The 18,220-nt window shown below is 36.9% G+C and overlaps 1 non-coding gene across 1 annotated transcript; it reads left to right on the top strand.

The window, feature by feature from the left end:
- The first annotated feature begins 12,557 nt into the window (after positions 1-12,557).
- Positions 12,558-12,664, top strand: LOC142178698 (small nucleolar RNA R71). The gene has a single exon (XR_012706964.1). It is a non-coding gene; the product is annotated as a small nucleolar RNA R71 (small nucleolar RNA).
- The last annotated feature ends 5,556 nt before the right edge of the window (positions 12,665-18,220 follow it).

Below are 18,220 nucleotides of genomic sequence, written 5' to 3'. Positions count from 1 at the left end.
TTTGCGGGAACATCGGGAGGATTTGGATCTCGCCTGTTCACATTATTTGAAGCACCTGATAGAGCCCGCTTTAGTTCCATCATAACCTGATCCTGCCGCGTGAGATGGCCTAGAATGATTGCCTGTTGCTCTTGCAGGACCCTCACTGCATCCGCTACATGCTCCTCATCAGCATCATCATCAGTCGTCTCCCGAACCTGTCGAGTGTACCGCCCGTCAAACACTGGTGTGGCGTCATTCCCCTCATTGCGAGTGTCACTGATTGAATCATCGAAATGAGGCTGCTCCCCTTGAATTTCAGGGTTGCGTATGACGTTAATATTGTTTTCTTCCATTTGTTCTGTGATTTTTGCCAAGATAAAATAATCAAACACGTTAGTAAAAAAGGCAAGGATAAATTTAATAGCACGGCTATCTACGCCCTACGGTGGGCACCAAACTGTTTACCCGTAAAATGGTACAGTTGAATTTATTCATAGTTTCTAGACAAGTGAATTAATTCAATCCAAAAAGTAACGAAATAACTGATGAAATATAAAATTCTTAGCCTTAGAATGTAAATGAAATGACAGAACTGACAAGTCCAAGAACAGGGTTTCCGAGCACAATAATGATGATATCAAAAAGCGAGAAAACGAAATGGTATTAAAATTCTATATAAAATGTAGTATAAGTTAGCCAGAAAATTTGTGTTCTTTACAATAATTACTAAGCTCTCTATTTATAGTTATGTCTAGGGAAAGAAGTCCTAGGATCATGCCCTTCTTTAATGTCAATTATGAGGGCCATTGATGAAGATGTAAGTTAGACATAAATGCCAAATTCCTTGTAACGGGCCATCATCCTTAATGCTGCAAAATATTCTGTATTAAATGTTACTGGGCGCAAAGTATTTAATACTCCTTTTATGATCGTTATTCCTTCCGGTGACAAGCGGAATAGCTATGTTCGGTGGCCATCCCCATCTTGTGTTCCACGTGTCCTTCCTTTAAGCGGCCACGAGTCATGTCGTATTTTTCCCTATACACAAATGTCACCATAAAAATTGAAAAAATTTCAAATTTTAGGACAAAATTAGTTAGGGTGGTTAATAATTAGTTACTGTCACGACCCAAACTGATGGGCCGCGACAGGAACGCGGTGCCTTACTCAATCGAGTACCGACGTAACGTATATTTCTTATTACATCATCATATACACGTGACATAAGGGCCTAATAGGCCAACATGATCATTAATAAACTCAAAACATAGGCCAACAAGGCCGTACAATCTTTCATATACATGACATCTATCTACAAGCCTCTAAAAATATATAATTGTCATAAAGGCCGGGACAAAGCCCCGCCATACCAAACAATACACATCTAAATCATACTGACAAAATAAGCAACTCCGGAGCAAATGGAGTGCACCGACATCTTCCGCTGAGCTGATCGTCTACTTGGAGGACTCTCGACCTGCCTATCAAGACCTGCGGGCATGAAACGCAGCGTCCCCAGATAAAAGGGACGTTAGTACAAATAATATACCGAGTATGTAAGGAATGAAAACCAGTAAATAATAGACATGAGAGATACATGGAGTAAAAGACTCGACAAGTACATCTGCAAAGCTCTGTGAATCATTTCATTTTTATAATGTCATGTATATGCGTATAAATGGCATACCATGTATAGGTATATGCGTTCATAACATCATCAAGCCTCTGAGGGCATCACATCATATCATTTCGGCCACTGTGGGCAAATCATCAACGTATACCAGCTGATCAGGTGGTGATGCGTATATAACACATATACATACATACACACATACACACATACACACATACACACATACACACACACACACACATACATACATACATACATACATACATACATACATACATACATACATACATATATACATACATACATACATATATATATATATATATATATATATATATATATATATATATATATATATATATATATATATATATGCATGAAATGTGCATGTATATATGCATGAAATGCATATAAAATATGTTAATAAGATTTCTCGGAATGTCGTAAAAATAATATGCCTGTCGGATAAACTTTATCAAATATGTATTTTTCTGAGACCCATGAACAGAAGATATAATAATAATTCACATGGAGAATCAATAATATAGACACCCCTAATATTTCTATGAATAGAGTCATTTATAAAAATTATGCGTTTACTCGTTTCGTTTGTATCGTATTGATCATGCCAAAAGAAAGAAGGGATAGCCTTAACATACTTGAACCGATTCTCTTGACAATCCTTCTAACACACATCTTTTGCGACAACTCACGTAACGGCGGATCGAAGTAGGGGAAAATCCATATGATATTCTTGAGAAAGGTTGTACCGTACTTCTTTAGAATCGTAAAATCCCGTTGCTATAACATTACGTAGTCTCGTATGATTTTTGTAGCAAAATCACGTTGCCAATATTTTAAATAAGTTGCTGAATCTTTCTTTTGAATTGCAAAAAAAATATCACGCTGCCAAGATGAAATTTGTCTTTGAACTATTGTTGAAGATACTATCTTACATATGAGACTAACTTTCGTGACTTACGTTTGTAACATACAAACACTTACGTTTGAATGCATACAAGAATGGATATTTGACTTCTGTTTCTTAAGGATTGATATGACTTCATGTCATATGTGTCTTTCCTTTATTAAAATGGAAATGACTCTTATTGTTAAGACTTGCCACATAACATAGTGGTTTATGAGTCACAACTCTTAGAATTGGTTTGCTGTCACGTGATGATCTTATCCAATAATTAACCATCAATTATCTTAATTTATTGTTAATCTCCCACTAAAATCAATAATTATCTACTTATCCACATAATTAAGAATTATCTCAAATTATTTAAAGTACTACTTACTTTTAACACACTTTATACATCTTACTATCACGGTCAAGTGGTACCTTGTATGGTACTAGTCCATAAATACCGGGTATTTTAGCTCTGGCCGTATTTTACCTCAAAATGACAAACTTTGATGAAATTCATTTTCTTCGATTCGCTTACCCTCTCACCTTCACGAATTAACTTATCACTTATTTGAAATAGCGTAGTACTTATAATCCCAAAATAAATCTCATTCCCGAACTTACGTCGATTAACTTACGATAAAAATTCAACGTATGAAAATGCGGGATGTAACATCTCATTTTCGAGATTTTATTAATTTATTTATGGCGTACTTTCACGTACGAAAATATTGGGTGTAACAAAAATAATACACATCTTATAGTACTCTACGAGGTTAGTTTAAGTTTAGAGTCGTAAGGAAACTATTATAAACAAGAAAAAATATATAAATAAACAACTCCAATGTAGAGATATATAAAATGATAAGACTAATTTATTTTTTGAGATGAGAAAGTTTTTGAATAATAATTCATATGGTCATACTAAATGATATATGAATAAGATAAAACTAAAGAAAGAAATATGAACAATAATTTCAAGAAATAAATAAAATATGTAAAAATATAATTTAACTTCTTATAAAGTAATTTTAATAAAAAAATTAAACTTTCATATAAAATACAAACGGGAAGAAGAATTTAATTTAATTTCTTATTTAAAATAATATAAAAATAATTATTATTATAACTATTAGTAGATTCATGACATATAATAAAAGACCTTCTCAGTTTAACCTTTGAACTAATTCAACACCATCTATTTAGAAAAATAATATAATAAAATTCATATTATAGATGAACACAAAATGAAAAAAATTAAAATACTGTAGAACAAAAACTAATGTATAAAGAGGAGAACATATATAATGTGATTCTATCCACACTTTAAATTTATTTGATAAAATTAAGCAAACAAAAAATATTCAAAAATATTATCGATAAATTTAAATAGAGAAATAATTTGAGAAAGTCATATAGGATAAATTCAAGTTAAATTTCAAGAGTAATACAAAATTATATTCATTGTGTTATATTAAACTGGTAATTTATTAAAAGTTCATATGTAAATTTAATAATATTAAGTAATGGAATTAGATAAGCAAGGAACAAAAAAAAAAATATAAATTTGTGAAAAAATATAAAATACAAGACTTATAATTATAATTATGATGAGAAAAGTCGTATATATACACATAACTAAAATCATAATAAACAAATAGTCATAAAGGAATAATACTAAAAAAATCAAGCGATAGCGTAACAAATATATGTACTAATTAAATTTCTCATGTAGAAAATTTTAGTTAATAAATAGAACTCATAATTTATGTTTCGTCACTAAAAATATGTCCCTCGTATATTTAAGTATGGGTGTAATTTTTGTCACAAGTAGTCAATAATTATTGACAAATTTTCAATGGTAGCTAATAGTTTCGTGGATAAAATAGAGACGATACTATCATTATCACTAATTGTTTATGCTTTAGTGACAAAAACTAAGGTCACCAAAATTATAAAGTTTTATGACTAAATTTTACACCATTTAACTACAAATTTTAGTTTGTCGTTGTTTAAATTGCATACTTTTAGTGACAAAACTTATTTGTATCGAAAATATAATTAGTTTTAAGACAAATATTGATTTGTCACAAATTGTCAAGAATATTAGTGACAAAACTAAATTGTCACCAATACCTTTAATTTTGTGGCTAATATTACTTAATATATGGCGCCAATCCATTTATTTGGTGGGAAACTTTATTAGACAAAATTTTTACTATAAAATTTGTATTTCATCACGAAAAATATACCCCTCATGCATTTAAAGCACTTCAATGCTATGATGTTGACTTGGAAATCCTTAGGCATGCCCATCCGGCATGTATCAAGAGAGCTTTCAAAAGCTCAAGATAACTTTGACCACAACCCCAGTGTTGGTATTGCCTTCGGGTTCGGGGCCTTATATTGTGTATTGTGATGCGTCGTGCATTGGTCTCGGCGCGGTGTTGATGCAGGATGGTAGGGTTATTGCCTACGCGTCTAGGCAGTTGAAGGTGCACGAAAAGAACTATCTTGTCCACGACCTTGAGTTAGCCGCTATTGTCCATGCCTTGAAGATTTGGTGAAACTATTTGTACGGTGTCCCTTGTGAGGTCTACACTGACCACCAGAGTTTACAATATCTGTTCAAATAGAAAGATCTTAACTTGCGGCAGTGAAGGTAGTTAGAGTTGCTTAAGGACTATGATATCAGCATTCTATATCATCCCGGGAAGGCCAATGTGGTGGCCGATACCTTGAGTCGCAAGACAGAGAGTTTAGGCAGTTTAGCATATCTACCGGTAGTAGAGAGGCCATTAGCCTTAGATGTTCAGGCCTTGGCTAACCAGTTTGTTAGATTGGATGTTTCTAAGTCGAGCCGAGTTTTAGCTTGTGTGATTTCTCGGTCTTCTCTTTATGATCGTATCAGAGAGCGTCAGTAGACGACCCCCACCTGTTTGTCCTCAAGGACACGGTCCAGCACGGCAAGCCAAGGAGGTCATTATTGAATATGACGGTGTATTACGGATGCAGGACATGCTATGTGTGCCCAATGTAGATGGCTTGCGTGAGTTGATTCTCCAGGAGGCTAATAGTTCGCGGTACTCCATTCATCTAGGTGCCGCGAATATATATCAGGACCTGAGGCAGCATTATTGGTAGAGGAGAGTGAAGAAGGACATAATGAAGTATGTATCTTGGTGCCTAAATTGTCAGCAGGTGAAGTATGAGCATCAGCGGCTAGGTGAATTGCTTTAGAGCTAGAGATTCCGGAGTGGAAATGGGAGCGGATTACTTTGGATTTTGTTGTTGGGTTCCCACGGACTCAGAGGAAGTTCGATGCAGTTTGGGTGATTGTGGATAGATTGACCAAGTCAACTCATTTCATTCCAGTGGTGACTACTTACTCTTCGGAGCAGCTGGCTCAGGTTTATATTTGCGAGATTGTCAGGCTTCATGGCATGCTGGTATCTATCATCTCTGACCGGGGTACGCAGTTTACATCCCGGTTTTAGAGAGCCGTACAGCATGAGTTAGGTACTTGGGAGGAGTTGAGTACAATATTTTACCCTCAGACGGACGGACAGTCCGAGCGCACTATTCAGATATTGGAGGATATGCTTCGTGCGTGTGTGATGGAGTTTGGGGGTTCTTGGGATTAGTTCTTACTGCTTGCGGAGTTTGCCTACAACAACAATTAACAATCAAACATTCAGGTGGCCCCGTATGAGGATTTGTATGGTAGGCGATGCCGGTCTCTGGTGGGTTGGTTTGAGCCGGGTGAGGCTAGGCTATTGGGTACAGACTTGGTTCGGGATGCTTTGGAAAAGGTTAAATTGATTCAGGATCAACTTCGTACAACCCAATCCAAACATAAGAGTTATGCAGATCGGAAGGTTCGCGACGTTGCATTCATGGTTGGGGAGCGGGTCTTGCTCTAGGTTTCACCCATGAAGGGCGTTATGAGGTTCGGGAAGAAGGGCAAGTTGAGCCCTAGGTATATCAGACTTTTTGAGATTCTTGAGAGAGTTAGAGAGGTGGCCTACAAACTTGCACTGCCACCTAGTCTAGCTGCAGTTCATCCAGTATCCCATGTTTCTATGCTCCGAAAGTATCATGGCGATCCGTCTCATGTGTTACACTTCAACTCAGTTCAGTTAGACAAGGATTTGTCTTATGTTGAGGAGCCGGTGGCCATTCTGGATAGGCAAATTTGAAAGTTGAGGTCGAAGAACATTGATTCAGTTAAGGTCCAGTGGAGGGGTCAGCTAGTCGAGGAAGCGATGTGGGAGACCGAGCATGATATGCGTAGCCATTATCCTCATCTTTTCACCACTTTAGGTATGTCTCTATACTCATTCGAGGACGAACATTTGTTTTAAGAGTGGGAGGATGTAACATTCCAGCCGGTCATTTTGAAAGTATTAGCCCTGATCCCCTAATTATTGCTCCCACTATTTCATTTTGTGGTTATGTGACTTGTTGGGGTACTTGGTATCGGGTTCGGGAGAGTTTCAGAGTGAAATGAGACACATAGTCCCTAAATCGAAAGTTTAAGTCGTAGGAGTTGACCGTAGTTTGACTTGTGTGAAGACGACTACGGGTTGGGGTTTTGGCGGTTCTAATAGCTCCGTGGGGTAATTTTGGTCTTAGGAGCGTGTCCGGATGTTGATTTGGAGGTCCGTAGGTCATTTCGGCGTTAATTGGCGAAATTTGGAAAGTTGGATGATTTTTGGAAAGTTTGACCGGGAGTGAACTTTTAGATATCGGGGTCGGATTCCAATTCCAGAAGTTGGAGTAGGTCTGTAATGTCAATGTGTGCAAAATTTAAGATCAATCGGACTTGATTTGATAGGGTTCAACATCGAATGTAGAAGTTAAAAGTTTATAAGTTCATTAGGCTTAAATTGTGGTGCGATTCGTGTTTTTGATGTTGTTGGATGTGATTTAAGTCCTTGACTAAGTTCGTATCGTGTTTTAGGACTTGTTGGTATATTTGGTTGAGGTCTCGGGGGCCTCAGGTGAGTTTCGGATGGTTGAAGGATCAATTTCTGGACTTAGAGATGTGCTGAAGTTTTCTGGTGTCAGTGTCTGGTTTTCTGGTACGCGATTGACGAGGGCAAAACACACACTAAAATACATTCGCAAGTCGAATATAGTAAATTAAAATATCATATCCACAGGGATTGGAGTTAAACAATTATTATCGTAGTTTATAGTTTTATTGCTATCCAAGATGATTAACAATTGAGATTTATTTGATTTAAACTAGAATTAACTAAGAGTCTAAACTATTGACTAATGACAATCAACGCAAGTATTAAGTAAAGGAAGTTATCAATTGGGAGAAAATAGGGTTGATAGGATAGGTGCAAGATAAATGGTTGGGATTTAACTTTAGATAATTCACTTCTAATGTTCAAGTGAGTCTCTCGAATTCACTTGGTTATTAGTTCAATTGATTAGTAGAAACTCCTCTCTCGATTAAGTCTCAACCTCAAAAGATGAAGCAATTTTAAGCATATGAAGATATGCAAGAATTCGTAGTGGATTGGTCTTTAGGAGAACTTCTCTCGATTATTCTCCTAACTAAGTTTAATCAACAATTCAACTAGCATCTTTCGATTACTAAGAAGAATTTATGACTTTAATCAACAAAATATAATGCAAAGATCTCACAAGTCATGCCTCTTTCGATTACATTAACAAGTGAATATAGATGCAACGATTAAAACATCCAAAATGATTTCAATACATAGAACTAGAGTTAGTTATCCACAAACAAGTATCAATACACCAAATCCATCAAACCCTAAAGAGAACTACTCCATGGATATGGAGTAATTCATCATAACAATGTTTAAGTTAAAAGGAAAACATAAAATAATCCAAACCCTTGTCTTGAGTGAGGATTGAATACTGAAATCCTCGAGTTTTTGCTTCTCCACCTCCTCCTTGGCTTATTTAGGTCTAAGATGTATCAAAAGTCCAGAAAATATCGTTTTTCCATGTATATATACCAAGTAGGGTCGGGCCCAAACGAAATTACCCTTTCCTAGCCGAAATAGGAAAACTTGCAAACTTATTGCTTTTCATGCGTCGCACTACGCATAGCAGGGTGAGTAGCATTAGTGCTTTTTCCTGACAGACCCCAAAACCCCAGTCTCTGAAGTTTGACAATTTCTGACAGATTTTTACCCTAATACATTGCAGTGCGCGATCGCGCACCTGGATGGCATCATTTGGGAATTTGGAAAAACATAAAACATAAAAGTTGTATCCCTTTTACATAGATTTCCAACGATATATTGTGGAGCCCAAATGGATTTCTGAGCGAAAAGTTATGTGCATTTTACTGGACAATGCGCAGTATGCCTGCTCGATTCTTCGTTTCGTTCTTAAAGTGCACTATCATCCGTTGATCCCCGAACACGATCCCAACTTAATCCTTGGGAATTTACTCAGACTTCAAAGCTCCAAAATATCATGAATTCATTCCATAACATCTACATAGATCGGAATCACTCCTATAAGGCATAAAACACACAATTAGTGTAAAACACTAGTGATTAAAGCTCAAACTCAATCAAAGTGCAGTGAATTAGAGTGCAATAAGCGACTAAAATACATAATTATAGCCTACCATCAACACCCTACACTTAAACCATTGCTCGTCCTCGAGCAATAAAACTACACTAATATAGTCACGACCTTTTTAAACAACTCTCCTAACTCATCACACCAAGAATATTTAAAATAGACTAAGCACAATAGTGTAACATCTTCACCTCAAGATTTGACTCACAAGTACCACACATTATTCAGAACTCACTTACTTACTCTAACATAGAGGTCAACAACATTGCCTTTCCTTCATGAATCAAGTGCCCTCACACAACAATAGAGAGTAGTTCTACACACATTAAATGTTAAGAACAATTAGGAACTCAAGATAGAAAGAATTCACTCACTCTCAGAAACAACATTCATATGCCACAAAAGATGAACCATAGGCTTGTCCGTAGTGTACTACTCTACTAATTCGAGCTCATTCAGTCAAGGATCAAATAGGTCTTTAATGGTTGTAATGTAGGCTGCGGGACAGGTAGGATACATTTTGATATAAAAGTGGCTACACCTCCCTAAGTACTTTAATACATACATTTCATTGTTCGAAACCCCACACTTATGTCAAACCATAACTCTACCTTCACATCAATATACATTAACTCCCAACTTATTTAAGCACAATTATATCATAAGTAACCACTATCAAGGAATTTTTTTCACAATCATACAATTAATCTCTTTTGTTTTTTTAATTCAAGTGGCTCTTACTTTTTCAAAACAGTGCACCTTTTTCCTTATTTCAATAGTTCCACTCGAAAGCCAACCAACACCCCACACTTTAACTTTTATAAAGTTCATACCAAATTCAAGTGCTCACAAGAGGTAAATGGTTCAAATAGATGGTCAATTCAAATAAATGGGTAAGGCTTATAATGTGGTTGCTAAAATAAACAGGATTAGAAGCTCAACAGGGTTAACTAAGATACATAACAGTTAGGTGGGTAAAAGCATATTACTGGCTCAACAAAGAAATGCCTATATCACTTCCCAGACAGAACAAAACTACTATTTTACTTTGCAAACACACGAGGCAAGTTCTAGACATCAAATATAATACACAGAATAACACAAAAACCTCACACACACATGGCACATAACTCACTCAAGATTGGATGATCAAGACTCTCTAGTCAAAGCAGTTAAGCGAAGTTAAACTTATACAATTTAAGGTGCTTATGCAAGAGTCAAAAATTGAGCCTAATCGTCACAACTAAAGCACCCACTATTCTCAAGGCATAATAAAGTCAAGAGATATTGCTTCCAATTCAAATCATAGAACAAAGTTTCCTACTTCTAAAAACAAAAACTAACTACACCCGGTTCAAACAAAACCCTTGGAAAAGAACCGCGGCACAAAGAAAAACCAAGGGGGAATTATTATACTACCTAACAAAAGAAAATCTTTTTGTCTTTTTCTTTCGACTTAAATTCCTCAAGAAACCTGTCGAATGATATCCATTGTCGGGAAAAGTCAAAAAATTTAAAATTTTTATGTATTTATTTTCAATTTTACAAAAAAAAACTAAAACTAACATACATACAACATACAACATATAATTATCCCCCTACCCCCACACTTTAAGTTGTGGCATGTCCCCATGACACACAATTAAAAGCATAAGGTAGAGAAAACTTCTCTGAATATCTAATCGGGGTCTGAGTCGAAGTCGGGCTCCATTCCACGCGCCCGAACCAGTGCACACATCTATGCAGACAACTTCTTCTAAGCCTTTTTGGGGTACACCCCACACTTATCTTTTTCACTCGTTGTAGCCTTTTCTTTCGAACTCTTCACTTTCCATTCAACACTTGCAGCTGGCTTCTCCTTTTTAACCCCCGTTTCTACATTCATCTCTAAAGTTACAGTCTCCTTCCCTACTCTCAGCATGAGTTTTCTATCATGTATGTCTAATATTGCTCTACCCGTTGCTAAGAATGGTCTTCCTAAAATGATAGGGATATCCTTATTCTCCTCCATATTTACTACAATAAAGTCCAAAGGAAATACAAACTTATCTACCCGCACTAAAACATCTTCCACTATTCCCTCAGGTATCAGAGTTGTTTGGTCTGCCAGCTGCAAAGATATTGGTACCGGCCTTATCTCTCCAATCTCACTCTCTAACTTCCTGTAAATAGACAAAGGCATTAAATTAATTGAGGCACCAGAATCACATAAAGATTTATCAAATTTAATAGAGCCTAAAGAGCAAGATATAGTAAAATTCCCATGGATCTCTACATTTTTGTGGGAGTTTATTTTGCAAGATAGCACTGCAATACTCTGTGAGTTTGACCACTGATGTCTCCTCGACCTTCCTTTTCTTTGTAAGGATCTTCTTCAAGAATTTTGCATAAGCTGGCATTTAGGAGAGCACCTCTGTGAATGACAAGTTTACATTAACCTGTCTCAGTATATCTAGGAACCTCTCAAATTGTTTATCCAGCTTCTCTCTATAAAGATTTTAGGGAAAAGGTAAAGCAGGCATGTGCTTGCTCTCTTCATTAGATTCATCCCTTCTCGAAGTGTCCTCCTTCTTCTTGTTAGCTCCCTTCTTTCCTGTCTTCTTTTTATCAACTTTATTTTTCAGCTGCTCCCCAATTTCATTTTCAGGCACACTCTCTTTTTGGACCGGAGTGGGCTCTTCCAACATTTGCCTGCTTCTCAGAGTTACAGTATTTACAATTTTTTTGGGGTTACTTTCAGTGTCAGATGGCAAAGTACTTGGGATCCTCTCAGACAATATGGTGGAAATTTGTCCCACTTGCTTATCCAAATTTCGCAACCCTGTGCCAAGTTCTTTGATAACTACATCATGAGCATCTAATCTCTCATCTGTCTTGAAAATGAAGGACTTCATTAGATCTTCTAACCTAGACTGAATTGGTTGTTGAGGGTGAAACTGTTGCCTTTGCTGATTTTGGAAAATAGGCGCCCCTTGTCCCTGAGGTATGGCATTATTTTCTTGCCATGCATTTGCTGTACCTCCTGGCGAACTCCATGAAAAACCGGGGTGTCTCTGACCCATTGCATTAAAGTTAAAATTTCCAACAGTATTAACTTTCTCAGTTGAGGCTTGACACTCGTGAGTAGGGTGTCATCTTCCACAAATATCACATGATGCATGAGTCTCACTCTGTATTGAGGCTAAGGTCAGCTTCCTTATCTCATTCACCATAGCATCAAGTTGTACCTGCACAGATGTGTTAGCATCAATCGGGTGAACACCATTCGCCCGTCTTCTTTCAGCACTTTTAGAGGGCCACTGATTTGCATCTTCAGATAATTCATCGAGAATAGTGACTATCTCCTCTGGTGTCTTCTTCATTAACGAACCTCCAGCTGCATTGCTCAACTTTCTGCGTGAGGCCGGTGTCAATCCATCAAAAAAATCCTGGAGTTGCATCCAGAGTTCAATACCACTGTGTTGATACTTTCTGACTATCTCCTTAAACCTCTCCCAAGCTTCCAAAGCTGTTTCATTATCTTTCTGGTAGAAGTTATGGATCTCTCTTCTAAACTTGCCCGTTTTAGCTGAGGAGAAATATCTGTCAAGAAATGTTCTAGTCATCTCCTCCCATGTTCAAATTGATCCTTGAGGCAAGCTCCAAAACCACTGCTTCGCATCAACTTTCAGTGTGAAGGGGAATTCCCTTAGATAAACTGCATCTTGTGAAACACCATTATATTGAAAGGTGTTCATGATCTCCTAGAAGTCCATTAGATGATTGTTTGGATCTTCGTTCATCTTTCCTCCGAAGACACAATAGTTTTGTAGAGTTTGAAGCAAACCTTGCTTCAATTCGAAATTGTTTGCTACAATGGGAGGTGGTCGAATGCTTGAAAAACCTTGGTTGTAGTAGACCGATCTAGAGTAATCACCAAGTGGTCTCCCAGCACCGGGAGCTATGTTTCTAAATTGGCCTGCACCCACTGGTTGATTTTGATTAAGTTTGTGACCCCTCTCTTCTTCATAAATACGTTGTGCATATCTAAAACCTGCTTCTTCAGCATCGCGTGCCACTTTTTCTCTTTGTTGGGCTGCCTCTGTCGCAGCCAGGGCCACATTATCTTCACTGTTTCCAGCCATATCTTTGGTTGAGGATTACCCAACCTTTTCTAACATCTCGGTGAGATTTCTTTTCTTCTTCAACTGTTGCAGTTGTGTTTCTATTTCTGGCTCATATGGTAGCAATTATTTCCCAAAAGATCGAGTCATGCACCAATCTAACCTGTAACCTATGCACAGTCAAAGAACACTAACCATAAAAAGGGGAAAACAAAATAAAAAAAAAAGAAAAAATTCCTGAATTAGCACTACAAACTATTTCAAACACTATTGATTTCCAATCCCCGACAACGGTGCCAAAATTTGACGAGCGCAAAACACACACTAAAATATGCTCACTAGTCAAATATAGTAATTTAAAATATCGTATCCACAGGGATTGGAGTTAAACAGTTATTATCCTAGTTTATAGTTTTATTGCTATCCAAGATGATCAACAATTGAGATTTATTTGATTTAAACTAGAATTAACTAAGAGACTAAACTATTGACTAATGACAATCAACTCAAGTATTAAGCAAAGAAAGTTATCCATTGGGAGAAAATAGGGTTGATAGGATAGGTGCAAGATAAATATTTGGGATTTAACTTTAGATAATTCACTTCTAATGTTCAAGTGAGTCTCTCGAATTCACTTGGTTATTAGTTCAATTGATTAGTAGAAACTCCTCTCTCGATTAAGTCTCAACCTCACAAGATGAACCAATTTTAAGCATGTGAAGATATGCAAGAATTCGTAGTGGATTGGTCTTTAGGAGAACCTCTCTCAATTATTCTCCTAACTAAGTTTAATCAATAATTCAACTATCCTATTCCGATTACTAAGAAGAATTTATGACTTCAATCAACAAAATATAATACAAAGATCTCACAAGTTATGCCTCTCTCGATTACATTAACAAGTGAATATAGATGCAACGATTAAAACATCCAAAACGATTTCAATACATAAAACTAGAGTCAGTTATCCACAAACAAGTATCAATATACCAAATCCATCAAACTTTAAAGAGAACTACTCCATGGATATGGAGTAATTCATCACAACAATGTTTAAGTTAAAGAAAAACATAAAACAACCCAAACCCTTGTCTTGAGTGAGGATTAAATGATGAAATCCTTGAGCTTTTTCTTCTCCACCTCCTCCTTGGATTACTTAGGTCTAAGATGTGTCAAAAGTCTAGAAAATACTATTTTTCTATGTATTTATACCAAGTAGGGTCAGGGCCAAACGAAATCACCCTTTTCTAGCTGAAATAGGAAAACTTGCAAACTTATTGCTTTTCATGTGTCGCACTGTGCGTAGCATTAGTACTTTTTCCTGACAGACCCCAAAACCCAAGTCTCTGAAGTTTGACAATTTCTGATAGATTTTTCCCCTGATGCATCTCACTCTGCGTCACCTAGTGCAATGCATAGTTGGGAATTTGGGAAATTTAAAACATGAAATTGTAGCTCTTTTAAATAGCTTTCCAACGATATGTTGTGGAGCCCAAACAGATTTCTGAGAGAAAAGTTATGTGCATTTTACTGGACAATGTGCAGTATGCCTACTCGATTCTTCGTTTCGTTCTTAAAGTGCACTATCATCCGTTGATCCCCGAACACGATCCCAACTTAATCCTTGGGATTTTACTCAGACTTCAAAGTTCCAGAATAGCTTGAATTCATTCCATAACATATACATAGATCAGAATCATTCCTACAAGGCATAAAACACACAATTAGTGCAAAACACTAGCGATTAAAGCTCAAACTCAATCAAAGTGCAGTGAAGTAGAGTGCAATAAGTGACTAAAATACATATTTATAGCCTAACATCAGCGATCGCGTGGGAAGGTCCGCGATCGTGTAGGCTAATTGAGGCAGCTGAGATATTTTGTTCTATGTGATCGCCAGTTGTGTTATGCGATCGCATAAATTGGAGGAGTCAGTGCACCGCGAACGCGTGGGCTTGGCCACGTTCGCCAAGAGGAAGTGAAACAGCAGCTGAGGTCACGCGATGTTTTTCGCAATCGCGTATGTTGAGGAGGTAGTTTACCGCGTTTGCGTGGACATGTCCATGTTCGCGTAGGGTTAAATTTGTGGGCTGTTGAGTTGTGCTACGCGATCACAAAGGTATTTCCGCGATCGCGATTGAGGACTTCTGGGCAAAATATTAAATCTCAAAAATGAGGGTTTGAGTTCATAAAACAAATAGATATCGGGAGCTCGGTGGAAGGCGATTCTTGGAGAAATTTTCAAGGAAGTGATTGGGGTAAGTGATTCTTAGTTAGTTTTGGTTAAATTCCATGTTTATGTCTTTTATTTCATCATTTAATTAATGATTTGGGTTGAAAATTGGGGAGAAATAGAGAAAAGTTCTTAGGCCGAATTTTGGGGATTTGAGCGAGATTTTGGTATCGGATTTGTGTAATTCTTGTATGGTTGGACTCGATATCGAATTGGTGTTCGGATTTTATAATTTTCGTCTGGTTCCGAGACGTGGGCTCGGGTCAACTATTGTGCCACAGAAATGTGGCACTTTTGATACTAATTACGTAAACTTTAGCTCATCTTTTAAAGCATTATAAGTCATTTCTTATGTTGTTTTGGTGTTTTGCAGGAAACCAGACTTGAAAAACAAAGAACATGAAAAATATGACAAAAACCCATGGAAAGGCAGAAATGAGGCAGGTCTGTGACCACAAAAGTGATGTGCGGACCGCAGACCCATCGCAGAGTGAAGCAGACCATCCCAGTATCTAAGAGTCAAATCTGCGATCCATTGTGCGGTCGCATAACTCTTGTGCGGACCGCATAGTGATCTCACAAATGCAAATGGAGTTCTAGTGAAGATGACTTTACGGTACGATATGTGGTCGCGAAACCAATATGTGGACCTCATAAACAAAATGCGATGGAAAATGGAAAACTTTGTGATCAATTCTGCGGAGAAAATGAAGATGTGAGGACCGCAAATGCGTTCTACGACCTATTCTGTGGTCGCAGACTTGATCTGCAGGGTCATTTTTGTCACTTTTTGACCACGACTTTTAGACCATTATAAATAGAATGATTAGGGTTTTTGTGGACCATCTTGTTTGAAAAAGAGGATACACTTAGAGCATTGAATACACCATTATTTTGGAAGCTTTTGAGAGAGATTCCAAGTCTTTGTCATCTTTGTAAGCTTTATGACTTTATTTATAACTTTGTTCTTGTATTCTAGTATGAGTAGCTAACTTTAAATACTAAGGTTGTGGATGCTAAGTGGGTGTAATGTTAATGAGTGTTTACCATTGAATATATATATATATATATATATATATATATATATATATATATATATATATATATATATATATATATATATATATATATTAGTTGGTTGATTTCTATTCATTTCTCATGCTTCATTTATGGTTGATGGTTGCAAACATTGACTAGTGCCATTTTACTCTATTTTCACTTGGATAAGTGGGTTAGGGTTTGGTAGAATTAAATAGCAAGAACTCAAGGCTTTAAATCTTGTTTAATAGAATCACTTAGGGATAAGTGGGTTCTACTTTGCATTAATTGATTGTTTTTAATTGTAACTCTTTTATATTTGGAAAAATCATAAAGAGGAATTACTACCTAATTATTGGAAAATATTGGGTAGTCATTAGTAACCATTTTCTTATCAAAGGACCTTCCATTAGAAATATATCATATTGACACCGATAGTATTACATTTCATTGATGGGGATACAACCTTGGTTTCTTAATCAAATTAATAAAATTCTCTTAACAAAATAGCTTTTCTTGACAATTCACAATTACAAAACTCTTTTTAAACTAACGAAGTAGAACTACGACTTAAGTCAAGTTTCACACTATTCAAGTAACCTTTTCACACCTATTCCCTGTGGGATTCAACCCCAACCTAGTTGGGTTATTATATTTGACATCGACTGCCTTACACCATTTATATAGGTGTAGTTTCATCGTATCAAATTTTGGCGCCGTTGCCGGGGAGTACGATTTTGAAATTACTAACTAGTGTGTGCTTTACTTTACGTCTTCTTCTATTCCATCACACTTTGCTTGCTTTGCTTGGTGTCATTAGGTAAACATGGGCGAGCCAGAAGAAGAAGATAACCCTTCTGCGGATAGAGATGAGTATATTGAGGATGCAAATGCCATTGTCCCTCCAATAGTTGATGCTTCCACTTTCAAGGTGGAACACGGTCTAATCCTAATGCTAAAAGAAGGTTTTTCAAAAATTCTCCACCGACGATGATCCGACACAACATCTCAAAAAGGTTTTAGGTGTGTGTGCAATGCACAAGCAGAATCATGTCTCGGATGATGCCTTAAGGTTGAGGGTGTTCAAGTACTCTCTAATCGGAGAGGCAAGACAGTGGATCCAAAATCTACCTCCTAATTCCATCCATACTTGGCCCGAACTTGTCTGAGCTTTCCTAGCAAAATGGTTCCCACAAAGCAAGAAGTCCGAGCTTTGGGATAAAATTTTCTTCTTTAAGCATTTAGCGGTAGAGCATATACATGAGGCATGGGATAGATTCAAGCTATATTTGGTGAGGTCGCCGAATCATGGCTTTCTGAAAAATATTTTGTTGGAGAAGTTTTACATGGGCTTGGATCCTATGAATCAATCCATAGACAAAATGCAGCGGATGGATCCTTTATGGATAAAACATTTGCAAGGGTCACACAAATCCTCTACAAGATGGTTCAACATAACCAATCTTGGCACTCGGAAGACACCACGGGTGGAATTGAATATGGTACTCCTTCCTTGACCAACATGATTAAGGAGAACCAAGAAAGAGATCAAGTAATCTTCAGGCTTGCCACCAATGCCAACGTGTTGACAAAAATGTTCACTGAAAGCCAAACAAAAAAGGTGAATGTTGTGGAAGATGTGCAACCTATGTTAAATGAGGAATACGAAGAAGCAAATTATATCAACAATTCACAAGGAGGATATCAAAGACAACCCTAACAAGGTTCAGGACAACAACA

This window comes from Nicotiana tabacum, chromosome 24 (assembly GCF_000715075.1).
Source record: "Nicotiana tabacum cultivar K326 chromosome 24, ASM71507v2, whole genome shotgun sequence".
NCBI classification, from domain to species: domain Eukaryota; kingdom Viridiplantae; phylum Streptophyta; class Magnoliopsida; order Solanales; family Solanaceae; genus Nicotiana; species Nicotiana tabacum.
This window is presented reverse-complemented; position numbering and strand designations above follow the sequence as displayed.